General features: G+C 40.8%; 1 protein-coding gene across 1 annotated transcript in view; it reads left to right on the top strand.

The window, feature by feature from the left end:
* FAT3 (FAT atypical cadherin 3) overlaps nt 1–16,341 on the top strand; it is a 609,567-nt gene that overhangs the window by 110,057 nt on the left and 483,169 nt on the right. The window lies entirely within an intron of this gene.

Here is a 16,341-nt window from a genome sequence, read left to right as displayed (position 1 = left end):
GAGTCAAGCTGTCAAGTACAGCAGCAGCTGGCACTGGTGACCTGTGCCCAGGAGGGAGATGGGGTGCATGCTCGGTGTTGGGCTGTCACTCTGCACCTCTGCTCCTCCTCTTCTCTATATACATGGAGGGGCAAACGATGGTTTACAGTTCTTCATAAGGGAAATAATACAATAATTAATAAGTAATAATATAAGAATAAACTCTGTGTTTTGTGTACTCACAACCATAAATCTACTTTTATCCCACCCTGTACATGTGTTTTCTCTTCGAATTCTCTTATCTGGTGGGGAGTTTGGAGCAGCAATTCCTGGAACCTAATGAGAATTCTCCAGATTCCCATCTTGAAACATCAAAGACAGGAAAAACCGTGAAAGTTTATTTCAACCTTTAATCATTTCAAATTATCATCCTCCCTATGTCTGTCTCATAAATATCTCTTAATTTAAAAGTATTTTATTTCTCCATACATTGCAGCAGCAAGGTATGTTTGAAAAAAGTGTTAGGGACTCTCCCCAGTTATATCCTACACATCTGGAAACAGAGTGTCAATACTCTCTCTAATTCATCTCTTTAATCAAGACCCTCTCCTCATTCCTCCACCTGCCCCCCAAGGAAGTTAAAGGGGGGAAACACTTTTTTATTTTGCTCCCAGTTAAATAGATTAAAGTTGGTAAGGGACTGAGGGTGAATATTGAATTAGAAAGCAAAGTGGCTGAGCAATATTTCTGCATTTACATATTGGCTTCTCTTTTCATTTAGCATAATATCCTGAAGAGAGGAGTGTAATAGCCCTGGCCAGGTAGTCCAGTTGGTTAGAGCATCCTACCATATGCCTAGGTTCAATCCCTGGTCAGAGCACATACAAGAATCAACCAATGAATGCATAAATAAGTGGAACAACAAATTGATATTTCTCCCCCCCTTTCTCTCAAATCAATCACTAAAATTTTTTTAAAAAGATAAAGGAGTGTAATAGTCATACCATTATATTTGGTAGACTTTGAAAAATATCTTAGTAATGCCTTATGACTTTTGTCAGGATCCACTTTTACCAGGATTTATTTTACACCCCCACATACAAGCTTAATCTGTGGCCTATCATTTTTTCTGTCTCCATTTTTAAATTTCAGTCATCTCTAGAGAGATTCCAGAGAGTGCTGTTGATAAATGAGTGATTCTTTCTGTGAGTTAAGAGGGCACACCCTCGGTACCAGTAATGCCATTCATATCCATATCCAGCTTAGAATTCTTTCCCTGGTTGCATATGAAAACATCACCTTGAGGAGAAAGGATAGCTGCTTCAATTATGGAGAGACTTTGAAACAGCCTCAGGCCAGCATTTGTGAAACCTGTTCAGAGCTCCTCTCTTCTCTGTGAAGAGCTGACTCAGATAAGAATTGGTCACAATTAAATTAGGCTTATATGAGGGAATGTCAAGCTGGAGGCACTGCCCTGTGTGTTCACCATTGATTAAACCTGTGGAAATCCTTATCCTGAAGGAACTAGGTGCCAGGATCTTGACGAACTCCGCATATATTAGAAAGGAGAAGGGCTTACTTCATTAAGTGATGATGCCACAGCGGGAACATTAGACACAAAGCCATCACTGTCATCTGACTACTTTGAATATCTCCAGGAGTCACCTTTTGCCCATTTCCTCCCACCCTGTGTGTTGGATCCATCTTCTGTTGATCTACATAAAAAACCTACATGTTTGTTTTTGTAAAAAAAAAAAGGGGGGGGATTCCCCCACCCATCCCCCTTCTCAGACACTGGATATATGCAAAATTCCCAAATGACTTGAAATTGGAGGTATTACTCCTTTGATTTTTTAAAATTTAGGTTAAGTGGTTGATTAGGGCTTCCTTGACAGGCAGCGGAGTTTGCAGTCCACGGGATGATGGACAGAAGCTGATGTGTTAGAGTTATTGTGTCCTCCCTTGGGTTTGAGCGAGGGAATTGTTTGCAATTACAGAGTCTACAGTAACAACTCTCTCCCAACCCCCCTTCCAAAAAATTTGTAATTCTGCTGAAAATCTCAAATGTTCTGTGTTATATGTTAGCATATAAATCTGATGTAAAAAACATAAAAGCACTGGCCTTGCGAAATATTTTAAAAAATATTTTAAATCGTAATAAAAATATGTAACATAAAATGTTATTATTTTATCTATATTTAAGTGTACGGCTCAGTAGTATTAAGTATATCCGTGTTGTTTTCCATCTGTAGGCTAATAGTGTTGGGGCGGTTCTAGTGGAGAATCAAGTGGACACAACGTGTCACATAAATTGTGAACATGTAAAAAAAATTGGAACTGATATTGAAGTTGAATCAATGGAGGAGAAGAATCTAGAGCATGAAGGTCATTCCCAAATTGCCCCCAATCAGATAGACACAGTAAAGCCCCAAGTTTCCAAAGCAGATTGATATGTGCTGAATTATCTGGTATTCATTTGTCTGTTTCATTTTACTTAGTCGAAAGATCGGCATTATGATGCTGTAGAACAGAACTGAATTTTTTTAAAAAAAATCAAATAACCAGTAACTATTTGATTGCAAAACCACATAATCTTAAACTACCAATGTTTTTTGACTGTTTGTTATAGCATGTTAAATTCAAGTGTGGGAGAGGTAGGGTCATGAAGTCTATGGCTTTCATCCGAGATTTTCTGAGAGTCTGGTCAGTAAGCATTCTCTTTATACTTCTAGAATACTACTTTAAAAGATAATAGTAGTGTAACTGTTAATTATTGGTCTGGAGCATCGGTTCTCATCTTGGCCCTGCTATCAGCGAGCCTATGTGACAACTACTGAATTCCCGGCACCATCATTTCAACTCCAGGGCAAAGGTGCTGAACTAAACTACCTCTGAAATTTCTTCACCTTAACCTCCTCAATTCCCGAAACACCAGCCTTCAAGTTATCTTAGACAATAGAGCAATACACAAGGTCTGGCAACATGGTCAGCGCTCATTTGTGTTAGCTGTTATTATCATCCCACAATTCAACTAACATTTATTGAATAACTGGTATTTGATTTTGAAGAATATAGGTGAGGCAAAGGGTAGCAGCTGCCAAATTGTTACCCACATGAGGCTGAGAGCTAACATCCTTTTTGATGTGGAATATAGAAGTTCTTGAAAACTGTAGTGTAACCTAGTGGATTTTTAATTTATATTTTATTTTATTTTTTATTGAGGAGAGAGACACAGAGAGAAACATCAATTTGTTGTTCCACTTATTTATGCATTCACTGGTTGCTTCTTATATGTGCCCTGACCCAGGATCGAACCCACAACCTTGGTGTATGGGACGATGCCCTAACCAACTGAGCTGCAGGCCAGGGAACCTATTGGATTCTCGAAGCTCAGAACATGAGCTGCGTAGTATATAGGCTTTGATCTTGCTGAATTTTTAATTAATAATATTTACTCTTGTCTGTTAGTATTTACTGATAAGACATGCACATGGAAAAGCAAGCTTCTGGGCTTCCATTTCTTATAGTTTAATGACATTTGCTCATCATGGTCAAATCACTAGGGCTTCTTTCTTTAGTTATAAAAAAAAAGAGAGAGTGAGAAAGCCATGTTAAACACAACAATAGAAATCTGTTCTAAAGGAAAATTCAGATCTGAGCCATCTACGTGGAATGGTTTGGTAAAGGTTAAACAAACCTTCTCTCACTCCGGTGGGACTTAATTTCATCTAAATTCTCGTCAGCTTCCCTGTACAGCTGTCCCTAAACATCTGCTGTGGATGCTCAGAAGTGCTGTTCTCCCCCTTCACAGTTTACATATGCTTGTGTAAACTATTTATTTGTAGTACATAATTAGTGGCAAAGTGTATAGTATTTATTTTTTAACTGCATGTACTCAGGGGTGGACTTAGAAGAAAACTCAATTTAACTGCATGGAATGAATGTTCTTGGTTTAAGTCTTGTCAGAGTAACAACCCATTTACTTTCCAGCAGCTGTTGCTATTAAAGAGTGTTTAAAAATCTGTTTAGGTTCTTGTAGCTTGAGGTAGAATTGTGGGAGGAGTTGTGCTTGGTCTCTCAATCCAGGACAGGGTTTGGCAGTCCTGTTTTATATACCGTGCTGCAGAGTAAAATGATTCCCCAAAACCATGAAAAGTGAGGCCACTCAAATGCTTGGGAGGCTGTGATCTTAGTAGTCATGCAGAGAAAATTATGTAAACTCCCAGAGACGTGGCCCTCTATTGACCTAGAAAGATCAATCTTTAAGGTCTTGATTTTGTTGGCAGAGTAAATGCTTCTGTAAAGAGTTAGATCCAAGTCACTTTGTTGGAAAACTGGAGAACATTAGTCCTTGGGAGCAAGTGGGGATTCTAGCTGTCAGGGTAACTGATAGCCTTGCTGGACATGGATACTTCCTGGAGAAGTCAGGCCAAATGGTTCTGCCATTGAGAGGTGACAGTCCCTTCCTTCTCTGTTGTGGGCAGGGAGCTCAGAACCCAGACAGATTTATGCTTTGAGGATAGAAGTAATCTCAGCCCAAGAAAAGGGTAGTCTATTCTTAGCACCAGGTATCCAGAGCTGATCTCCCTGGTGTGTTATCCTGGGAACATCTCAATGGCACTGGGAGAGTTCCATACAGTGTCTCCACTATGAACCATTCTTCTTGGCAATTGTTTGTTTTCTATATACTTGGCTCTACCCTTCTCAATATAATTGTCTTAGTTCCTCTAATCCAGTTGTGACCTCAACATTAGTGACATTTTAGACAAGATAATGCTCTGTTTGGGAGGCTGTCCTATGCCTTGCAAGACACTGAGCAGTGTCCCTGCCTCTACCCAGTAGATCCCAGTAGCACTTTTCACCTTGCTGTGACAATGAACCATGTCTGTAGACACTGACAAATGACTTCTGGGGACAAAATAGTCCCCAGTTGAGAATCACTGCTCTAATCCTATATTTTCTTGGGGTTTTTATAAGACATTAATATTTTATCCAACAGCAAATATTTATTGAGAACTTATTATGTGCCAAGCAGTATGTTTGGTATGGGCAACCATGATGACCATAGAGACAGTACCTTCCTTCATATAATTTACAGTGAAATTGGGCTAACATATACTAACCCAAGAGTCTTACCAAAATGTCATTACAATGGTAATAAATATTATGAAGGAAGTGTTTTGGGTGCTCTGAGAACACATAACAAGGGGCCACAGTTGGTCTTGGCGATCGGAGAACTGTGCCCTGAGGGGTATAGAAGCAGTGGTGGCTGTGTTTCTGTGATGGGGAATCAAGAATGGGAAGAGAGTTGAACTCGGGAGCAGCAGCATGTGCAAAGCACCTGAGGCAGGAGGTGATCTTCCAAGAACCAGGGGAAAAAAGACCACTGTGGCTAGAACCCAGAGTGGTTAGAGATGACTCCAGAAAAGAAGTCAGGGCCAAATTTGGCAGAACTGTCTTAGCCACAATGACAGTTTACGTCTCTGTTATCCTGAAAGCATAGGGAGGGTTTTGAAGTGTTTTAACAGGAGTAGTATTTGCTCAGGTTTTAAGCATGTGAGTGTCTGGTTATAGCAGGAATGCTGTGGAGGGAGCGAGGGTGATGCGTCAGGCTGGTCAGGGGTTTGAGTCTATGGGGTACTGTCCTCTCTTACACACATGGCCAATATTTCGCCCTTAGTGGTACTCTCATTTTTTCACCAGCCACGTATGAATTTAATCTGTTTGGTCTCCAAAGCCCGGGGTTAGTACTCAATGAGTTCTCATTCATTCATTTGTTTTTTGAACCTACTACATTTGGCTGTTTTCTCACTTCTGGCTTTCAGTTTCAAAAATGATGCCAGCCTGGGTTCCAAGAAAGGGAGTGAGGGAGTGTCCCAGGGAGCCACTTCATTGATCACACCACTACCCTGGGTTCTAATTCTTCCAAAATTGCAATGTGCAGTAGGATTCACAGAGATGCAGTCAGTAGTTCAACATCTCTTAGAGTGAGCTCAACTGACCTGCCTGTCCAGGCGTCCTCAATAGTTACTCTCCGAAGAGAGGATCTTCCCTTGGCCTTTCACCTCCACTTTGTGGCAGCCCCTCTCAGGGGCAGAGTTCTTGTCAGGTCATGACTGAGGCTCTGAGTGTTCTTACTCTTAATCCATTTCTCGCTGCTTTCGGATAGTAACCCTGTCCTGAACCTACTATGTTAGGCTAAGATTGTTTATGCTGAAAATTGCTAATACGTGCTTGATAGGGTCTTTGACAGTTCCTTCAACTTGCGTCCACAGAAATGTTTAACAATGTCTTGCCCCCCTAAGACAATAATTTGCCTTACATGAACACGAGGACCCCACTGACTCATGATTCTGTAGCCTTGAGCTGTTTAGTTGAGATGGAGGGTAGTTGGTTCTCACATGTCCTCGTTGACCTGGCCTTAGGAAGACTGTGTGGGTGGCCCCATGTGGGAATTGAACCTATGACCTGGTCTCATTAGTACTGAGCACTAATCCAGGCAACGTTGGCGTAAACCCATCAGTCAGTAATATATAACCTTAATGGGGAGTACAGGGGAGCTGAAGGAACCAGATTTGCATTTTTGCCTTGTTTGCTAAGACAGTTGTCAGTGATGGCAATGCAATGGGATGCGACTGACAAGTTTTTTGGATTGTCAGCAAACTTCTAGAGTGCATTTCTTGACCCACTTACAAGCTGTTTTAAATCTTGGCAACTTTTATCTTTCCTATTCCCAGATAATCTTTGTCTCCTCCTATATTATAATTTTAACCTCTCTCCCTAGTGTGTTCATCTTCCCTATGTTAAGCTGTTTTGTCATCTCATCTCCTATTGGAGTTTATTATGATTGTTGCCTAGGGCACTTCTTTACAGTCTCACCTATTTCCTGGTGTGCTGTTTTTTTTCTTTCTTGCACAAGGGTTCTTTACCCCCTCCTCGTTTGCCCGTTCCCCAGCCTTCAGGCCTTGACCCCAGAGAATTACTCTGTTGTCGAGAGTTGACAGTCTGTCTCCTTCCTCATTGATTTACTTAGCTCTTCCAGACTGTGCACCTAACATGTGCAGGCTCAGCGCTGCCCTCTCTCATTCTGGGCTAACAGGCAATTCCAGAACTGCCCTCGGGAGCCCCAGGGGTAACCTTGGACAATTTTGGAATTGAATCCTGGTCTCCCATTTTTCTTTGGTGGTTCAGCTCTTTTGGAAAAGGGAGTCCTGATACGTTCTTTATCTCACTGAGGTCCTAGAGCTCTGTGTACCCCCGAGGCCTCCCACGGATACCCTCACTTTCTTCTAGCCTTAACATTGTCTTGCTTATCACAGCAGGAAAGAGGGGCACTGAAGGAAGCTCCCCTATTCTGCCTTCCTGATTCCTGACTTTACTATTCAGAACACTCTTTCCTTGAAGGAGTTTTCTTTATAAAGAACAATCCGAACGGCTCAAAGGATGTTAACTTTTGGAAACAGGACAGAGCGCAGGGTCCTAACATAGCAGTAAATGTGGATGGTGTCAGAATGCAGCAAGCAGAAGGCTCTAGAGCACTTCCCCCCTCTACCACATTGTGCCCCCTAACTATTGGGATGGACACTATTAAAGACATTGGTTCTCTTTGAAACTATTCAGGTTCCTTTTTATATTTTTCAGGCAGTTATGTCACAGTAAGTGCTGTTACTTGGAAAAGGTTGGTTTTGTTTTGTTTAAATCTTGAGCATAAGTGAACACTAATGTATTTACCCTTTGGTTTCTGCCAGTGAGGCCACCAGAGAAAAATTGAAATCATGCATTTCTTTGGAACATTTTCTCACACAGCCAAGCATAAGAGCAAATTATATCCTATCCATACATTTTCTTTTTCTTACCCCATGATGAATTTCTTTCTCCAGAGGGAGAAGTGATTTTTAAAAGGCTCGAACAACATGCTAATCTTTCCTTCTGATAGCCCCTGGTTGGATTACCCCTGAATCTGAAGCATTCACTGATGAAATGATACTTGACGTTAACCAGTGTTGTATGGAAATATTTCTAGCACCTGGGGAGAAAATAAAGGAGGGCATTCATAACACTGCCGCTGCGTGGCTGATTCTTCCATTTTCCTCGGAACAACTTGAATTACCCTTGCTTCATGCTGACTGACTTTTCCCCCGAGAGACCACTCTTAAACAACAGGAAGAGCTGCACCACTGGAAAAAGTTAGAATTTACAGTGTTTTTACCATGGAAAAGATTGGGTTTGGGTAAAGGTCTGCTTGCTTGGTTGGCAGAACCAACTGGAGGCTTTGGTTTGGGTTTTTTTTCCTTCTTCTGAAAGACAGGAGGTGATATCATATCCTCGTAAATTAAATACTCTTCTTGCTTGGAAAGCCCTCTTAGGCTTAGGGCTTAAGTAGATCAGCTGAATTTTCCAGAGAAGAGTGAAATATGAACTTGGCTTTAGGTTTTGCATCTCAGAGTAGCATTGGTTTGGCCACCTGATTTTGGCTGTTGACTAAGTAAAAGATTTTTTATAAACTATGAAAATATATGGATGATTATTCAACATTAATAAGATAGGAGAACATAGCACAGCAAACTATGGAGCAGTCTTGGGGCTCGGAGATGGGTTTATATGGCAAGTATTGAAGCAATTTCTTTAGGAATAACTCTCAGCTTAGTTGAAATGAGAACTTACACCCTGTGATATGGTGTAGGAGGAAGAATAATGAACTGTTCTCAAGAATCCTTGGATTATACCCTACATCCAAAGCTTTCCAGGCAACTGTTTGAACTGTCTGAAGCACAGTATTCCCCAACTGTATTTCACAAAATACACTTTCTTCCTCTGCAAGTGGCTATGTATGCTGGGAATCGGGAGAGTGGGGAGAGATATTCGTGATCAAATAGATTTTAGAAATTGTGCATATTATATCCCTTGGAATCATAATTTCCATAGTATGTTTGTACATGGAACACGTGTTTACTGAGTCATATGTACCAGAAAACTTTACTGCTATTGGTGGGAATACATGATAAATATAGACTGTGCTTGCCCGGCCGGGCGTAGCTCAGCGGTTGAGCGTCGACCTAGGATCCTGGCGATCGGGGTTTGATTCCTGGTCAGGGCACATGCCTGGGTTGTGAGCTTGATCCCCAGTCGGGGGTAAATTATTAGAGATGACTAAGGACAGTATATGGGGAAAGTTTATTTGGAAGCATACTAAAGACTCTAAGAAGTTCTAAATTAGAAACCTGTTTAGCTTTGTTTAAACAGTGTTTCATAAAATGTTTTTTTTTTAGTTGTACACCTATTCAGATCTCATGAAATAATGTGTCATGGAAATGTGAAATTATGTGTTATGGGAAATGGTTGTATATCTATTTCCTCAGGGTCTCTAAGTTTTACGATTGTAATTCCTGATTTGTCTGATGCTCATTTTCATCTCCATAGATCATGTTTTGGATTTAAATGTGTATGCTGATTAGACAAGTTTCACTCAAAAAAAATTGATTGACCTTTGGCCTTTTAAGCATAATGTAAGAAGAAGAAATAAGGGAGCTTACTACCCAATATGTAATTTAAAAGTGCACATCAATAACTTGAATACAAGGAAGAAAGTGCTATCAGAGAGGCACATATAGACAAGATACGAAGTTTAAAGCAGTGGTTCTCAGAGTGTGGTTGTTCCAGGACCAGCATCGCCAGGGAACCTGTTGGAATTGTAAATTTTTGACCCCATTCCTGACCATCAGATCCAGAAACTGTGGGATGGAGCCCAGCAGTGAGAGCTTTAACTAACCACCATGATTCTTATTCTCTCAAAAGTTCAAGAATCGCAGCTTTAGAGGTGGAGCTCACACTTGGGTGCAGAATCTCGGGGATTGCTTCATAGAATAGGTGGCATTTAAATCTTAGAAGAGTAAAACTTGTGGACATGAACAATAGACCTATATTATTCTATTAAAATATGTTTGTATTGATTTTACAGAGAGGAAGGGAGAGGGAGAGAGAGCGAAAAACATCTGATGAGAGAGAAACATTGATCGGCTGCCTCCTGCACATGCCCTACTGGGGATGGAGCCCGTAACCCCAGCATGTCCCCTGGCCAGGAATTGAACCAGTGACTTCTTGGTGCATGGGACAAAGCTCAGTCAACTAAGCCACACCGGTCGGATGAGACCTATATTCTTAAAGAAGGCAATAGCAATATGAGTCAAAATCACAGTAGAGATCTGAGGGCCAATTGTAGCTTTTTTACTAGCAAACTATGTGACTTTGTCCAAATCACTTAACCTCTCTCAGTCTGTTTCCTTAACTTTAAAACTAGAGTGTTGGGCTAGACAATTTTATGATCCTTTTGACTGTAAAACTCAATTAGTTTACGTGGCTCTGGTACAAGCTGAGTAACGGCATGACATGAATTATTTGTGACCCAAGTGCCTAGTATATTATCCTGTGCACGCTCAAGCTACAATGGTTTGTATTAAGAAAAACGACACAGTAAACATTTTTTCTTCTTTTCAGACAGCCATTAGCATCAGCCAGAGAGTAAAACTTGATTCCCTGGAGTGTCATACAGACAGTGTATAACTGATTTCGGGAGCAAGGACCCAGAACGTAAAGTAGTGTCATGAGGATGGTAATTTGAGCAGTATCAGAATGAGCTGCTCTGGAAGATAGGGCTTAGCAGTGTCTGGCTGTTCTGGGACTCATCATCACAAGAAGAAATCCTGCTAGAACTCCCCTGGAATTAAATGCCAGATCTGAGGAGTAGCTCCCTAATGCAGCTAGAGTTTCCTAACTTTGAAAGTGTACATATGGGAGTTGGAATAAGTTGCAGAGCTGTTCCAATAGCCCCTGGCCCATGTCCCTATGTGCAGATGCCTCTCTAGTACTGAGCCTGACCCATGGCATGGGGTCTGGGGAAGGGGGGTGGCTTCTATATTAAGGATGGGCTACCCTATGAATTATCATGCTCTTGACCTTTTATACTTAACCCAGTTTTCACTTGCTTTCCATGTTGTATCCCTTCTTCTGAACACCTTAATAATGAAATACTAATTAATATTTTTGGAATGTGTACTGTGTGCCAGATGTGATTCTAATCCTGTTACATGGCAGTGGGTACTCTTATAATCCCTATTTTAAAGATAAGGAAACTGAGACTCAAAAAGCCTTATGTATTACCCCAAGGTGACCCAACCTGTAAGTGGCAAAGCCTGGATTCCAGTCAGGTTTATTTGACTTTTGGGTAGAATGTAGTAATCCTTTGCTTTTAGTAAAGAAATGGCATCCTTTCCTTTACCTTCGATGTGGCCTTTCCTTTTGGAAAAGAAAATGTTAGAATAGGTTGTAAATTTCCTTCCCCATCTTGTGACTCACAGCTTTTGTCTTTTCTAAGTTTATATTAATGGCTGGCAGTTGTATACATACCATGTGCCATGAACTGTTTTAAGTGCTTCATATTTATTAACTCAAATCCTGGTTGGTAGGAACTATTTTTCTAATTTGATAGAAGCAGCAGCTGAGGCACAGAGAGGTTAAATAACTTGTCCAAGGTTACAGAACAAATAAATGGCAGAGCTGGGATTCACACCCAGGCAATCAGGCATCAAAACGTATATTCTGGACTCACTGGACACACAGCCTTTGTGTAGGGGTAGGACTCACCTGAGTGGTAGCTGACTTCCATTTGCAGTGTTAACACGAGTCACCTTCATTAAGGATGTCTGCAAAGCCAAGGCCTTCACATATTTGACTTTGTTTTTTTTTGTACAGCCTAACAACGTATTTCCCCAGTACCATGTCTGCCTGGCTAACAAAATCCTTTCAAAATACATAAGATAGGAAAAGATGGAATGAAAATAGAATGTTTTCCTAAGAGGCCTTTTTTACTATTCAGAAATCTCAGCTATTTAAGGAGCTAGTTTAATGATGGCAGAAAACATCTTCACCAGGTTACCAAAGCAAGCAGAAGTACCTGCTGAGTCAAGGCACCCCAGAGAGGTGGCCTTTGTGAGAGCTGGTCCCTGCCCATGAGGTCTCTGCTATTTATTCCCACCCCTGGAAAGGAAAATTGGCTTGCCCTTCTGAGTCTCATGCTAAGACCCACTCTGAGTGGGTAAGGTGGCATGGGGAGGCACATTGGACTGCCTTTGAAAAATAAATGTCTCCAAGATTGATTGATGGCTTGAAGAGCTCTTTGGAGATTATATCAAAAATTATTGATTATGTTACTAAGTCATAGAAAATAGGCTCTGAGGTTGGGAACTAAGTGCTTTCTTTAAAATAATCCAGAAGCAGTGGAATAAATCAATGTGCAGAGCATCTGAAACATCATAACCATCATGCTGGCTTCAGTGTGGAAAAAGCAGTACTGTTGTTTCAAAAAACATCTTAACAGTTGTCTGGGCATTCTAAAAAAAGGAAGCCAAAAATCTTTATTCTAATATTTACTTTGCAGAATTGCTAACTTCTAACACTCATTTATTTTCTAAATCAATGAAAAAAATTGCAAGGCTTTTAAATTAATTTGTACCAGATAGGGATTGTTTGTTTTTGCAAAAATAAAAATACAAAAACCTTATGAGATGTTTTGGTTTTAAGAACTGAGACCAACAAGCTTAGTCCTGCTCAGTTTTTTTGGTGTTAAATCTAAATTCAGTACACAATAATACAATTTAGTGTCAGTTTGGTTTGAAGTCATTTCTATTTGCATTTAAGACCATTGATTGAACTTTATAAGAAAAAAAAATCCCATCAGTGTATCTTGCTAAAAGAAAAACTTAGTATGCAAAGTACCAATTTTGGAACAGTTAATTTGAATGATGATTTTTCATATTATGACAGCATTCTGTGTTTTGAAGGATTCACCAGAAGGATTTATAAAAGTAACTGTCCCCTTTGGTTACTTAAATATTTACTTATAAATAGTAAACTCCTTAGAGGGGAGAGTGGCACCAGGGAGAATGATAAGGTGTCAGAAAATGACGATCACTGCAAAATGATGATAAACCACAGCTCTCAAATTGTTACATAACTGAAAGACAAGGTAATTCAGTGAACACGTGTTTCCATTTGGTACCAGCTCTGAGCCTGGGAGATCGGAGACCTGGTGTTAGGGAAACCACATCATCTTTATGGGCCTCAGTTTCCTCATCTAGTATACTCAGGAGATTGGACCAGCTGGTCTTTAAGGCTCTTTTGAGACTGAATAATTTCTTGATTCTGTTTCCTGAAGTAAGATGTACTTATTTGGAGGGATTTGGAGACTGAATATAGTAAAGGCTCCTGGACCTCTGGTTACATAGGGACCTTAATGCTCTGTTCAGCAAACCAGCCCTGTGTGCATGCCTCCTGTGTGGCACGTGCTGTCCTGGGTGTTGGCAATAGGATGAGGCACAAATGCTGCTCCTCCCAGCAGGTTTCCTTTAATCTGGGTTTAGGGTGGTGAATGGGGGAGGGAGGAGGGAGTAGACAGACTAAAAGCAAGTTCAGTTGAACAGAATTTACCGCCGGGGCTGTCTGCTTCCGTGATGACCACAGAGCCCAGACTTTGAGCAGTGTCAGCAAAACTGCCCTCACAGGCAGTGCCCTTGGCGTAGAATAGTGAGTGGGAAATGAGGCAGAAACTGAATTTGTGTTTCCCTGGAGATGCCGGGAGTGACCCCCGTTGTCTACTTTGAGAGATGCATGGCCCTTGGTCATTCCCTTGTGATGGCCGTATCTCATGCTATTATGTTCATAGTGAACCTAAAAGCACCTCCCTATTCTGGAGCATTCTCAGATGATGAAATAAGAGTTTGCTGAGGCATAGGGAGTGTTATTAAAGCTTCTACTGGTTTATACCTGGGATCCCTAAAGAGAGCTCTCTGGCTTTCATGGTTCAGCTGTGTGCTCCACAGAGAGGCATCTCCAGTTGCACTGGTCCCATTCCCCTGGGCAAGATATTTGAACCTACTACATCCAAGCTCCTGCTTCACACACTAAGTACCTGAGGCATTTCCTAAGGACAGGCAATAGAGGAGTTGCATGTGAAATTAACTTCTTTTATAAAATATTATCCCATCTTTCTGCTTTTCATTTTTACTGTCTATTCTACTTATGAAACCCCTGTATTAAGCTGTACTTTCAACCTGCCTACTCAGTGTTCCCTAGATGCTAAGGCAGGTGAGAACAGCAAGACATATTTCGTCCCCGGGTGGAACCAAGCAAATGCATGTCTGGAACTGTGCTTTCTGAGGGTCTCCTACAGGGCAGAGTTGGGTGGGAAATAGAGAGAGCGCCTCGCTGGCTGTGGAGCGACCTGAGTTCTACTCCAGCCTCTGCTTCTAGGAGAATGAGGTTGACGGGCTCGTCTGCAGAAAGGGTGGAAAAGCACGTGCCTTGGCAACCCCGGATGCGAAAGCACTTTAGACAGGTTTCTCTTCCCAAGGTTTTAGTTACCCGCAGTCAGCCTCAGTTCAAAAATACTAAATGGAAAATTCCAGAAATAAACAATTCATAATTTTTCAATCCGGCACTGGTCTGCGTCATGAAATCTCATGCGGTCCTGCCCCGGATGTGAATCTTTCTTTGTCCTGTGCGTGCGTGCGTGTGTGCGTGCCTACGCCATCTACGCTCCGGACCGCTGGTCACCTAGTACCTGTTATCTTCGTTAACGAATCGACTGTTGGTATCTCAGCGTTCAGGTGGCCCTTATTTTACTTAATAATGGCCCCGAAGTGTAAGAGTACTGGTGCTGGCAATGTGGATATGCCAAAGAGACGCCATAAAGTGCTATCTTTACCTGAAAGGTATAGGAAAAAAATTGTATATATAGGGTTCGGGACTATTTGTGGTTTCAGGCATTCACTGGGAGGTCTTGGAAAGTATCCCTCTTGGATAAGGGGAGACTACTACAAACTGCAAAATAATTTATAATATTTTTTAAATGTTAAAATTCTGTAAGGTGTTTTTCAGCTTTCAGCCACTGTTTGGAACTAGTTTAAAACCAGAAAGGAGATAACCAAATGGAAAAGCTGGGTGGGTTTTATGCTTTTTCATCAGTGATAAATGTTGACTAGTTCCATACAATTAAACTATGATATGTATGCTTCTAGGGGGCTTTAATTATTTCATTCTTGTTGCAAATAATTTAAAGAGGAAGATGGTGTGATGGGAAAAAGCATGGCTTTTACAATAAGAAAGACCAGGGTTTGAGACCCTGCTCTGCTACTTACCAGCAGGGAGGCATCTGCTGAGTGGGACAGTGTTTCAAATGAACAGGTTAACTTCTCTAACTTTCAGTTTTCTAACATGTAGTTTGGAAAAATAGTACGTATTGCTTAGGGTTGTTGTAAGGATTAAATATAACAAAGTGGGAAAGTGCCTGACACAATGCCTAACTCACGGTGTGCACAGGATTCATTTTCCATGTCTAATTTTCTCCACATTTCCCATAGAGGAGAAAGGGAATGTGAGGCCTGCAGAGAGTAAGCCTTAGTGGAAGAACTGGTAAACTGGAGGACTAAAAATCTGAGCCATCGGAGTATAAAAAGAATTAGCTGTTTATTGTTAAATAGCCCCTTCCCCTTCCCCCTTCTGGGTATTTTGTTTTGTTTTGTTTTTTAATTTTGAAATTTTATTTTTGTTTAAAATATTACAGATATCCCTTTTTCTCCCCAATGACCCGTTCCACCCCGTCCCCTCCCCCTCCCCAGTCCCTCTCCCCACCACTGTCCGTGTCCTTGGGTTGTGCATATATGCATATAAATTCTTAGGTTACTCTATCCCCCTCCACTCACCTGCCCTCCCCCATCCCTCTGGCCTTGACAGATCTCAAAATAGGAAAATCTTTTTATCTTTTGATGTACATGGTCATAGAACTGTGGTGACTGTGGCAATTTAATAGACCGATAAAGATAATTGAAAGTAATTCCTTAAATTACTCTTAAGAAAATAATTTTTTTGTAAATCTTTAACTTTCTTTTTTCTTTTTCTTTTCCCCCCCACAAAATCTTTCTTACCTTTCTTGTTCTGAGTAGCACAGTCTGCTCACAGATATCACTGAGACGGTGCAACTTCTTAGGGATAGTCCTCTCTGCTTTGTTCGTTACATGATGTTTTCTTCATTCTCAATGTGTTGGATTATGCATAAATTTTGATCAATTTAAAAGTCAGCACAACTGACTTGGATGCATGTCCTTAAAGATAGTAATTGTGAAGTAATTATGTAACCCATTAATGAATAATGTTAATTGAAGAAATATAAGAAAATGAACATATGTCCCCCAATCCCACTACACAGTTAATCCCTTTTAAATGTAAAAATGCAGTTGTACATTGGACGTTTACATAATTATAGAATTCTACTACATATACTGTCTTATGATTTTTTTTAACTTTGCATCT

The sequence above is a fragment of the Miniopterus schreibersii genome, assembly GCF_964146895.1.
Source record: "Miniopterus schreibersii genome assembly, chromosome: 12".
In the NCBI taxonomy this organism is placed as follows: Eukaryota; Metazoa; Chordata; class Mammalia; order Chiroptera; family Miniopteridae; genus Miniopterus; species Miniopterus schreibersii.
This window is presented reverse-complemented; position numbering and strand designations above follow the sequence as displayed.